This window comes from Globicephala melas, chromosome 1 (assembly GCF_963455315.2).
Source record: "Globicephala melas chromosome 1, mGloMel1.2, whole genome shotgun sequence".
Classification (NCBI taxonomy): Eukaryota; Metazoa; Chordata; class Mammalia; order Artiodactyla; family Delphinidae; genus Globicephala; species Globicephala melas.
The window spans coordinates 186,644,985-186,655,168 of record NC_083314.1 but is presented as its reverse complement, the minus strand read 5'-3'; positions in this window follow the sequence as shown (position 1 = coordinate 186,655,168).

The window sequence follows — 10,184 nt, the reverse complement described above, 5'->3', positions numbered from 1 at the left end:
ACCGTCTTGGGGGTTCCCCGAGGCCCTCACCCTGTGTAGCTGAGAGCTCAGCTTACATAATCCCCCCTCCTGGCACACGGGCTGCCGTAAGCAGCGGCAGCCAGGTTTGACGATACGAGTCGTAATTGGATTTTAATGTTTAATGTCTGCAGTAGATGGAGAGATATGGGCCAATTTGTATAGACTCTGTTACCCTGCGCCTAATAGGCCTACTTCGTTAGCTGCTAACTATCGTGCCCGCCCCGCTCCCCGCTCCCCGCTCCCCGGAAGGGAGTCTGCTTTGGAGACCCACGGGTTGCCTGCCACCTGCTCCACTGCTGTCACTGCTGGGCCAGCCGTCCCCTCCCCTGTCCCGCACCCATGTCCACTGTAGCCCCCAGGCCCTGTGTGCTGGGGTCACTGGGAAGGGACAGCCATCAGGGGCCACTGAAAATGCAGCTTCCTTGTGGACTAGCTGGGGCTTTTGACCCCAAGGGCCACACGGCACAGATGGGTCTTCTGGGGTTCTGCCTGCCACTCCCAACAGCCAGGCCGGTCCCTGGGAGCCAGGGGTGGGGGCAGGAGTCAGGACTCTGCAGTCTGGTCTCCCGGGTGCTAGGGGTGGAAGTGCCCCGAGGTGCCCCCGGGACCTCCAGACAGAGCCAGGCCCCAGGCCCCAGGCAGAAGCAGAACCTACCTGCCCGGCCCCACGGCCCAGCATAGCCTGAGGGGTCCCAGGAGGCTGGACGGCCTTCTCCCCTGCACTGCCCGCCCCCCGGATTATTCTTAGGTCTGTTGTGTAACAGGCCCGCATCCACGGCTTGGGTAGGAAGGGCTCCTGGGAGACGTCTCCAGCGCAGCCGCCCGCCCGCCGAGCAGAGCTTTTGTCCCTTCTGCTGTGGGGCACAAAGGGACAGGAGGCTGCCTGGCCGCCCAGCCCAGCCCAGGTGTGGAGAGGGGCCCAGGGCCGGTGGGCGCTCGCTTCCTGGGGCTGATCTAGCTTGGGTCTCCTCCAGCCTCCGGCCCCTGCAGCCGTCTGTGTGTCTGTGTGTGTGTGTCCCTCTGGGGCAGAGTGGCCTGTGGGGGCCCCACCCCGCTCCTGTTCTGCCCCCCCACCCCGGCTCTTCTTCCTGCCTCCTTCCCCACTCTCTGCTCCCAGCAGCCTCTGGGGCGTTGATCTCAGGGTCTCCACCCCCATGGATTGGAGCAGACGCTTCCCACCTGTTTTCACAGCTGCTGTTCCACTCAAGACGGGGTGGGCTGGGGGCTCCAGGAGGCTCAGGCTCAATGGCAAGCAAGCTGGGCCCGGGGAGGCCCAGGGTCGGGCCGTCCACTCACAGCCCAGAACGCGTGTGTGGGAAGGCTCCGAAATGTTCCCCTCGCCTGCATCCCGTGGGGTCAGCAGCCACGTCATCGCCTCCTTCCCCGTGGGGCCCTCGGAGACGTGCAGACCCCGGCTCTCGTGCACACACGCTCACTCCCAGGACCCCCGGGGACGAGGGTGAGTGGCCGGCACGTTGGGGCTCCCACTTTCCACCTGTACGCAGAGGGGGCCCCGTCCCACTGGCTAATGGGACCCAGCAGCTGGGTTGGTGTGGGGAGCAGGGAGAGACATGGGCCGGCACTACAGGTGTGATGCAGCGATCAGGGGCGGGGGCTTTACCTGGGGCTTCACTTATGACTGAACCCCCGACCCCAGGAGCCGGGAGGGCAGGGAGGTGGGGGGCAGGGTGCAGTCTCTGAAATGTCCCTGCCCCGTCCCGCAGGGAGCCTCTGACCTGAGCGAGGAGCCCGGTTCCCCGCCTCGCCTCCCCTGGTCCCCTCACTGCTGCGGGACCCTGGGTCTGTCACCGAGGTGCCTGCCCTCCTCCAGGGAGTTATGAGCGAGTGCTTCTTTAATGGAGCTCCCTGCCAGCACGGGGCGGCTCCTGGGCCTGAGGCCTCTGTGGTCCTCGTCCCGGTGGCCTCCTGGGCAGCCAGACGCGAGCAGAGACGCCCACCTCAGCAGGAAGGCATCCTGCTTCCTGAGCCCACGTGCCCTGCGGCCAACTCGAGAGGGCGGCATGAGTGTCCTGGGGCTTCCGGAACAAATGACCACAAACTAGAGGGCTTAACACTACAGACATTTATTCTCTCACGTCTGGAGGCTGGAAGTCTGAGCTCAGGGTGTCGGCAGGGCCGCACTCTCTCTGAAACCCGCAGGGGAGGGTCCTTCCTGCCTCGTCCAGCTCCTGGCGGCCCCAGGCTTCCTCGGCTGCAGCCTCTGTCTCCATCTTCACATGGGCTGGTCCCCCGTGTGTCCTGTCCCCCCTCTTCTTGTGAGGACACTCGTCCAGGATGGCCTCATCTCAAGGTCCTTAGCTTGACTACATCTACAAAGACCTTTTTCCACATAAGTTCTGGGATGTGGCCGCATCTTTGGGGGCCACCGTTCAGCCCACGACAATGGTTGTGTTGCCTGCCCGCCGCGCCCACCGGTGGACGCCTGTGAGCCAGAGGCAGGGCCCGTATCTCACCCCTCCGGGCCCCATGGGCTGAGGATGGGCTGGCATGGAATTCCCCGACAGCGCGAGCAGAGCTGCCCAGGGTGGAGCCCTGCCCGCTGCTTCCTGGGTTCCCACCACCGCAGTCTCTCCTTGGGCTGGACACTGGCTCCAGAGGCTCCTGGGGGGAGGAGGGAAGGGGGCCCTGGAGGTCCTGGCCTCCTGGGGGACGTGGCAGCCAGGTGGGTCCCGGGCAGGGGCCTCACCCTCTCCCAGTGAATGGTTGCTCCCAGATCCCGCAGGCCCCGCCATCTCTGGGTGGGGGCTGGGAGGCGGCCCTGCCCCGGCTCCTAACTGCGGGTCTGGAGCCTAGAGCTGTGTGTGCTCGGTGGTGCTGCCTCATCCCACAGTTATTGGAGGAGCGTCGCCAAGGGTTGCAACCTGCAGCGACAGGCCAGGAGCTGCCACCCAGAGAGTGGCTGATGAAGATGGATTCAGGGGCGATGCCGGCTGCTGGGAAGCCCAGTGAACTCCTGCCTCCCCGGAGGCCCCTCCCCCTGCCCGGTAGCCTCTCTCCAGCCGCGGGAACTGGCTCCTCGGGCCACAGCTCACCCCCAGAGCTGCTACCCCTACACCCCCTCGTGAGAAGGGCCGTGGGCAGTCCTGCGGGTCTGTGGTATGGACGGCCACAGCCCCTCACCCCGTGCAAGGGCTGCCCAGAGAGGGTCCCCTGCACTTGGGAGCAGAGTGCCCCTGTGACCGTGGATCAGACCCCTCCCCAAGGGGCTGGGCCAGCATCGCGGGGCGCAGGCGGGTGGCCCCACGGGGTGGGCCTCTGCCTCCTGCATCCATGGGCTCTGGGCCCCCAGCCCCGCCCCACCGCTGTGCACCAGGGCTGCTGGGAGGTGTCGATTCAGGCCTGAGCTGTGGGGAGGCTCTGGCATCCGGCACACCGTGCACAAGCATCTGTTCAGACAGAACACGGGTTCGGAGCCCCGGGACCTTCGTCACCCTCCACGGATGCCAAACCCGTGCTGTGGGGCTTGTGTTCCCAGCGGCCTATGGAGGGCGGGCTGAGCAGAGCCCCGCCCCCCCCCCCCCCCCCCCCCCCCCCCCCGGCAGCACAGGTACAGCACAGCTCCCCTGCCGGGAGGGGGCGCCCCTGTGTCACTGTCTCCTCACGGGCACCGTGTCCGCCCTGGTTTACAAAAGGAGAGGTGAGCCCAGGGGATGGCTGGGCCTGGGTGCTGGACCGGACCCTTCAGGGAGCAAACCGGGGCTTCCCGGAGCAGTGCCTGGGCCGGGATCCCCAGCTGCCCATGCGGCCCACCCTGCGCACGGGAGATCAGCCTGGGGGGAGGATTTCATCTCAGCTCAGAGGCAGCAGCGCCGACCTACAGTGAGCCCCGGGGACAGGGCTGGCCAAGGCGGGCCGTGGTACTGCCCCCGCCCTCCCCTCCTGCCCCTGCCCTCCCCTCGCTGCCCAGGAGACAGCAGGTGGGGCTGGGGAGGTGCCTAGATAATTGCCAGTGGGGGAGGCTTGGCCCGGCCTCCCCAACCAGAAGCAGGAACAGGCCTCCCTTCCTGGGGGCCTCGCCCATCGGCCTGGGTCTTGGGAGACCCCCTCGCGCATCTTATTCCCAGGCCTAGAAGCCTTGGTCCTGCTGCTGCCCCGCTTACGTGGAGGCTGGGTGGGGTGACCTGCCGTGGGCCTGGGGCGGCAGGCGAGGGGTGGGCGAGACCCGCGGCGTCTGGTCAGCTAGGGCTGTGTGTGCATACAGCAGGCGCTCACTGGGTGCTGGTTCCGCCTCCCTTCATGGACGGGGTCGTGGGGCCCGGCATGCTGGCTGCGGTGCGGGGGTCAGGGCCACTCCTCCTGGCACGGACAGGACCCTCCACCCTCTGCACCGCCCTTCCGTCCACTCCCCAAGCTCTGTCTTCCCCTCTGAGGAAAGCCGTGCCCAAGGGTCCAGGTCCCACTGCCCTTCTGGGGTCCTCGTGCCTGTGCACACTGCCCCCGGGATGCTATCGCCCCACTCTCGCCAACCCCAGCAGTGGGCACCCCCCCGGGTGTGGCCCCCCCGAGCTGGCGTGGGCTGCTGCAGCTCCCAGTGTCCCCAGGACTGTGGCCCACGATGGGGCAGGGGTTGCTGGGAAAGCCCTTCCTGCATTTCTCAAGTGGGGAGGGGTAGCGAGGGGAGCTCCCATCCCTGGGTGGGCAGGAGTTCTGGGGCTGCCCGGGCCTGCTCCCCCAGGGACGCAGGGAGGGGACCGTTGGGGAGCCCCTCCCCAGGTCCAGGCGGGTGGGCACACGCTGGGGAAGGGGCTCCGGGCCCGGGCACCTCTGCTGCGTGCAGCTCCCTGCAGGCCACCTGCCGCAGAGGCAGGTCCCGTGACCATGGAGCGTTTCCCAGCAACCGCTTTCCAGGCCAGGCCGTGGCCCACTTCTCAGGCTGCGGCGGGGTTGGCAAAGCGGAATTCCACAGCAGCAGGTGGCTGTCCGCTCCAGCCAGCGGGCGGCGAGGGCCAGGGCTCCAGCGGAGCTCCGTTTGTCTTGATGGCCTTGGGGGTGGAGGGGTGGGCAGGGGGTCTGCGTCCCCAGAACAAAGCCAGCCTGTGCCCCTCTGGGTGGAGCTGCGTCCCGAGGGACTGAGCAAATGGATGTCACTGTGGCCTGTCCTCGTTGCCCTCACCTGTCCAGCCTGGTGTGGCCTGTGTTGCTGTCCCCGGGGGTGGCTGTAATGAGGGGTTATTCTGTGCAGGCTGTGGGTGTCCAAGTCCTGGCCCCGTCATTCTGTAGGGGCTGGACCATCAGTGCCCTGTGTGGGCTGGACCCCTTTACTGGCAGGGCGTGGCCTGATGGCCGGCCCCAGCCTTCCTGGGGGATCCTGGGGTCGGGATCCTGGGGTGTGGGGCTCAGTAGGGCCCTTGGAGCTCCCCTCTCAGAAAAAGCCCCGAGGTGGGGAGGGTAGGATTTGGGCGCCGGTGGGCTTCTCCAGCCATTCATGGAGTCCGATTGGCCTCTGCAGCGTCTGGGCCCTGCAGGATTCTCAGTGGCTGGACAAGAGCCTCTGGACCTGATGTCTCAGGTACAGCCCCTGGTGCCGTGGGCTGCAGGGAGCCGGCCCGCCCCAGGACCCTCTGGCGAGGGAGCCAAGGCCAGTGGGCACCTGGAACTGGGTGCCAGCCGCTCTGGGTCTGGAACTGCCAGAGGCGCCTCCTGCACCTGCCCTGGACAGATGTGAACCTGGCCCGCAAGAGGCCCCCCACCCCCTCAGCGGAGCCGGAGGACGGCCGCCTGACAGGCCCACCTGTGCCTCCCTCGGGTGTGGCGGGCACTGGCTGCTCCTCGGGTTGGTGGGGGGAGCACAGGAGAGCGGAGAGGGGCGGAGGGCCCAAGAGGGGGCCGGGGCGGGTGGGGGTGGGTGGCCTGGGTAGCCCCACCTTCTGGAAGAGGAGAGCTCGTCCAGCACCACCCCCCATGCTGGGGGAGCATGTCGCAGGAGGTGTTGGGGGCAGGGTTGGGGAGGGCTGGGGGTGGGAGAGCACTTTCGGGGCGCCCCGTCTGCCCCTCCGCCTGCACCGCTGCCTGGGGCCTTCTGTCGGCCGCTGGGGTGGGGGGACAGGGTCCCCTCCCGCCTATGCCCTCACCTTCACCGACTACCTGCAGTGGGCGGGGCAGGCATCCTCGGAGCGGGTGTGTGCGTGTGTTTGCGAGTGCGTGTACATGTTTAGGGTATTTTTGAAGCAGCTCTGCAGCTGCGCTCAGCCCAGCCTCACTCTCCGGTGGGAGCTCGGCACGTGGCTCGTTGCGGGGTTATTTTGGGCTTGGCGTTATTGGGAGTTACATTCTGTGTCTGTAAGGAAGCGGCGTCGTTGCAGGCTGAGTCGGGGGGTACTTGATGCACCTTGGGAAGCGGGGCCCAGAGTGAGGTGGGGCCCTTGGGGGTTGTCGGAGTGGCGAGGTGGCCATCTCCCAGGGGCTGCCCCCTTCCGCCCGCCCACGGGTTCTGGTGGCCTTGCCTGGGGAGTCCTTCCCCGGCCCCGCTCGCAGGGGCTGCTCTGCAGAGAGCTGCCACCTTGAGCTGGACGGCCGAGGGGCGGTGTCTGATCCCGGGGGGCCTTTCTCAGGACAGCAGACTGTCGGGCAGATGGACAGGGACAGACGAAGGCCCAGGGAGAGTCAGCACGGCCACGTGGGGACGTGGGGCACAGGGAGCCCACGCCCCTCGGGTCTGTAGTTGCAGTTGGGGTCACCAAGCCGCCAGGACCAGATGGCCCATCAGACCACAGCTCCAGACCCCTACTGGCCTTTGATCTCCTCCGCCAGCTGCCCGGGACAGGAGGACGGGAGTGGGATGGGGGCTGCCAGGCCATCCGTCCTAGGAAGACCTTCAAAGGGCCACAGCCCGTCTCTAGGACACGACACCCGCAGTCGTGCAGCGAGGCCCCCCGGCCCTGCCGGGCCAGCGAAAGCATCACGCACCCTGCCTCCGGGACACCTGCTCCTGTCCCGCGGAGGCCCCAGCTGTAGCTGCGGCCCCCGTGCCTGCAGGATCTGGGAGGCATCCCGTGGGGGGCACGTGGCTGTGTGCTCAGCCCTGACCTCGTGTTCTCTGCCACGTGCTCTCACGTCTCCTAAAAAAGACCTAAATTGCCCCCTGCACTCAGCTGTGCCTTAAAAAGCCGCGGCGGTGACTCAGCCACCACCATCGGGCCCTGCTCCTGGGGACACGGGAGGCCGCCGGAGCCGCTCGGCCTCACCGAAACCCCCAGGCAGCTCCCCGGCAGCTGGCCTCCTGTGGAGCCCAGACTGTTCACGACCGTCCCCTGGCCCCAGAGGGCGGGAGGGAAGATGGCAGGACAGGACGCTGGCCCGCGTAGGGGACCCAGGCTGGACACTGCCACCACCTCAGGTGCCTCCCCTCCTGGGACTCGGGAGCTCGGCCTTCCTCTGACCTTGGCTTGTCCAGGGGTCTTGGTGGGAGGAGTGCCTCGGGCTTGTAGCCCACCCCGTCCTCAGGGGACCAGCCCTCAGCTGGGGTAGGACCCCTCCCACCCATTCCAGGGCCACGCAGGCTCCCAGAAGGGAAGGGACCTCGGGGTTTTCTCCCACTATTGGGACACCACGGGGGTGGTTGACACCTTCCCTGGGCCTCTGCTTCGGGTCCTCTGGCTAGCCTGGGTCCCGGGCCGCCGTCGTTTCCTAAGGAGTGGGGAGCCGTCCCCCAAACCCCCGGGCTGGCCTCTCCTGGCCTCAGGCACCCATGTGTGGCTGCAGGGGCTCTCAGTCCTGCCCTGATGGTCATTACACTGGCGAGCCCTTACCCAGGGTGGCCTGGGGTTGGGGCACTCATGGCTCTCTCGTGGTGAGCTGCATAGGGACGGCCACTCTTGGAGGAAAGCCTGGACTGACCGGCTGGTGACTCCATCCATCAGGGACCGGAATGCGGTCTGGCCCTGGAGGCCTGTCTGGGTCAGCCTGCCCCCGATTTGCTGGGACTCCTGCCTGCCTGCCCACTCCGGGGTTGGGGGCATGTCCGGCGGCGGGGTGGGGGCTGTGAGGGACCAAGGGTTTGGGAGGCCTGTGCACCTCTGCAGCCCCGTGGGCTGTGATACAGCGTCCCTGTCCCCTCTGCTTCCATTTCCAGCTGCCAGCGGCTTCTCTCCAGGTCGCCCGAATGAATGAGGCTCCCAGGGGAACCGAGGTCTGCTGAGATGGGTGGGGGGTGAGCCTGCAGGATGGGCTTCTGCTCCTGAAGGGCACGGAGGAACTGCAGGTGGTCAGTGAGGACTCCCTGGAGGAGGCGGCTCTCCTCGAAGTGACTGCCCAGAGGCTGACCAGCGCTCACCCCATGTCAAGGCGGCACCGGCACCCGCAGGGGTGGGTGTGGTGGGGCAGTTTCCGTCCTGCCCACAGGGTGCTGGGTGCTGCTCCCCGCCCTTTGCTGGACACCCCAGTGACTCACCCGCCCCATAGGCCAACCCTTGTGCTGCTTTTCTTCCCTCGCCCTAAAGAGAAGATAAACATTGGCATAGGTAGCGCCTGATGGCTGCTGGGTCCTCTCATCCGCGGGGGAGCTGGGGGTGCAGAGGATGCAGGGGAGGGCAGGTGGCCAAGGGCATGGTGCCTGGGCTCCCAGTGCTGTGTCCTCCAGGGCTTGACTCCCCCCAGGCTGCGGGTGAAAGTGCGTGTCGAGGGGACCCGTGTGGCAGTCACCATGGGGCAGGGGATGTGACCGGTCACCACCCAAGGCCTGTCATCTTCGAGAGCCTGAGAGTGAAGGAAAGGCGACTGGCTGGGGTTGGGGCCTCGGGGAAACTGGGCAGGAGGCTTATGGACACGGGTGCCCAGACCGACCGCTTGTGGCTGGAGCCTCTGCCTGGGGCTGCCGGACGGACCCCTCCACATCCCACCAGGCAGTGAACCCACGGCTGTCTGGTGGGTGGGCCCCCTGGTCGAGTAGGATCTTGGGGTCTCTGTCTTGTCTTGAGGGAAAATGTTTTCCAGGTGCCCTGGCCCCGAGCTCTGTATTCACCCCCCCACCCTGAATTGTGTATTCACACCCTCCCCTCCCTGAGCTCTGTGTTCACACCCCCCAGCTGTGCGTTCACACCCCCCCACCTCCCTGAGTTGTGCATTCACACCCCCCACCTCCCGGAGCTCTGTGCTCACACACCACCACCCCCAACACACTGCGTCCCTGTTGCTAAGTGCTCAGGGCAAAGGAGCAAGGTCAGGATTAGAGCCCCAGTGACTCCAGGGCGGGGGGAGGGGTGGAGGGATAGTGGCTCTGAACTGGGCGCCCGCGACGCCTCCTGGCAGACCTGCGCTCTCAGAAGCTGGTACGGGGTTACCCCCCGACCCCCCACAGACCGTCTCCACAGGATGGTCTCGAGGCCGAGCTTCATCCCCCTCGTCCACCTCTTGTGTCCCCAGTCTCACTGGCTTTGAACATCTGTGGGGAGGCAACCATCGTCCCACTGGTGTAAAGGAGATTAAAGCTGGGGTGTCGCGGTGTGGGCAGCCGGCTCCTTGCACTGGGGCTCCCTCTCCCAGTGACCGGGGCAGCCCGTGGCCACTGGTCAGGCTGACCTGACCCTCCAGAGAGTTCTCGCCCCTGTGCTGCCCATGGCCTTGTAGGGACCCGGCCCCTCTTTGTAAAGACCCAGCCCTGAAGCCCCTCCCGGTCCACGTCTGGGGCTGGAGCTCAGGATGCGCTGAGGGACCGGTTGGGAATCCGGCAGGTGCCGCGGGTTGGCAAGGCTCTCTCCACGCGCCAGGAGCCCCGGGGCTGAACCATGAGCCGTTCCCTCCGTGGCCTCGTCCCAGGCGGCCTCGCCTTCCCCGTGTAGGTCATCATGACAAATTCAACCCTCACTGTGAGCCCTCTCCAACTTGTTTGTTGGGTTTTGTGGTTGGAGACGCGTGTGCTAGCACCCGGGATATTTGAATGGTTTCCATTCTACCAGTGAACACCAAGTAAGCCGTTGTCTGGATGTAGTGATGCAGTAAAGTTGGAAATAATTTGTACATAAAATTGCACTGCCGGGAAGACCCGGGGCAGGCAGGCTTTGGAGGATGGTTTCAGGCCAGCACCCTGTCACAGGGCCGTACATCCTCGGCACGGTGAGGGGCTGGGAGCTGATGGCCAAGGAGGGGTCTAGTACCGACCCCCCGACTCCCTCTCCTCGGCCCCTTTGTGCCCTGAGCTGGGTCCC